We start from the raw sequence: 2062 nt of genomic DNA on the forward strand, positions 1-2062 counted from the left end.
TGTTGATCTGATCGACCTTTGAAGATAGCATGAACGAACGCCGCCAGACTAGGTCTCCCACCTTGAATGTGACTGCTCTAGTGCGAAGATTGTATCGTTGCTTCGACCGCTCGTGGTTGTTTTTGATACGCTGGATGATGAGTTGCTGTATTCGGCGAATCGCTGATAGGCGCAAATCTTGTGCCACCTTCGGATCCTCCGGCGTGTTCAGTTCTTGCTGTGTGTAGAGATCCGTGTGTAGCAGTAGGTTCCTCCCGAAGTTTGCTTCGTGCGGACTCACTCCTGTCGCTTCGTGCTTGGCCGAGTTGATCGCCGCGGTGATGGCCGGCAAATTCTCATCCCATTCCCGATGATCTCCGTCCAACAACGACCGGATACCAGTAACTACGACGCGGTTCACGCGCTCCGCATTGTTAACTTGCGGGCAGTAGAACGCGGTCTTCATATGGCCGATTTTGTGCCGTGCCAGCCAGGATTTGAACAGCAGAGACTTGAACTGCTTTCCGTTGTCGGACAGTATTATCCTTGGACGCGAGAACTTCAGACAAACCTCCTTCTCCAGGAATTCCACCATCTTCTGCGAATCCGCTGCGCGCATCGGCTGGACGATCACGTACTTGCTGACCCAATCTACCACCACAAACAGCACTGTGTTTCCTCGCTTGGAACGTGTGAGTGGCCCTACAAAGTCTACCGATATCATCTCCCACGGAATTTTCGCCGGTTTCGGGTTACCCATCTGCGGCATCATCCTCGTACCAGGGGCCTTACATGCCTTGCAAGTAGCACAGTTCTTCACGTAATTGCTGATTTCCTGTTGCATCCGCGGCCAGTAGTAGTGAGCTTGCAGCTTGTGCCAAGTCTTGTAGAATCCTAAATGAGCAGCGGCCGGTTCATCGTGGAATCTTCGGATTAACTGCATCCTTTCTTCCTTCGGAACAACTTGCTTCCACTTATGAAACACCGCTCCTACTTCATCTTTGCAGCGACAATTCTTGAACAAAATATCATTCGCTATTCGGAAATCTGGAAACTGGTCTCCGTCGTTCTTTACTTTTTCGGTCAGCTTCTTATACCAAGGATCTTCTATCTTTGCTGCGGTGAACACTGCTTCAGCCACCGTCCTCGACAAAGCATCAGGAACTACGTTGATCGATCCTTTCCTGTACCGGATCTCGAAGTCGAACGCATTTAGCCTCAATAACCATCGGCTCATCAGCGCTGTCGGGTTCTTCATGGACTTCAGGTAGCTAAGCGCCGCATGATCGCAATGCACGACGAACTTAACTCCTTCCACGTAGCCTCTGAACTTCTCAATCGCTCTGATCACTGCTAGGCATTCCCGTTCCGTGACCGAGTACTTCCTCTCCGATGCTGATAGCTTTTGCGAGAAGTAGCTGATGGGATGCTCCTCTCCGTCGATTTCTTGTGTAAGGACCGCTCCAATCGCTGTGTCGCTCGCGTCGCATACTATGGCGAACGGTTTACCGTAATCTGGCATCGCTAGTACCGGAGCTGATACCAAAGCTGCCTTCAACTTGAGGAACGCTTCTTCCGCTACCGGAGTCCATCGGAATTTCGTTTTTGTTCGTGTTAGATCCGTCAGTGGGGCTGCTAGCTGCGAAAACCCTGCAATGAATCGTCGATACCAATTGCAGACACCTAAAAAGCGTTGCACTTCTTTTCTGGTGGAAGGTGTCGGGAACTGAACCACCGCTTCAATCTTTCCGTCGTCTACTCGCCATCCTTGCTCGTCGATCACATAACCGAGGTACTTCATCCGTTTCCTGCAAAACATTGACTTCTCCGACGATATCGTCAAGTTCGCTTGCCAAAGTCGACGGGCTACTTCTTCGAGCAGAGCGATGTGCTCTTCGAAGGTTTCCGAGCAGATGATTATGTCATCCAGGTAGTGAAAGACCTGCGGTTCCATGTCTGCGAAAATGTGCGTCATCAGCCGTGCCAAGGCTTGGCTAGCCGTACACAATCCGAAAGGCACCACCTTGAACTGAAAGTGTCCTCTGGATGGAACGGTGAACGCTGTTAACGGTCTCGAGCCTGG

This window comes from Ochlerotatus camptorhynchus, unplaced genomic scaffold (genome assembly GCF_037179485.1).
Source record: "Ochlerotatus camptorhynchus isolate MF236.1 unplaced genomic scaffold, CSIRO-AGI_Acam_v1.1 ptg000194l, whole genome shotgun sequence".
Taxonomy (NCBI): domain Eukaryota; kingdom Metazoa; phylum Arthropoda; class Insecta; order Diptera; family Culicidae; genus Ochlerotatus; species Ochlerotatus camptorhynchus.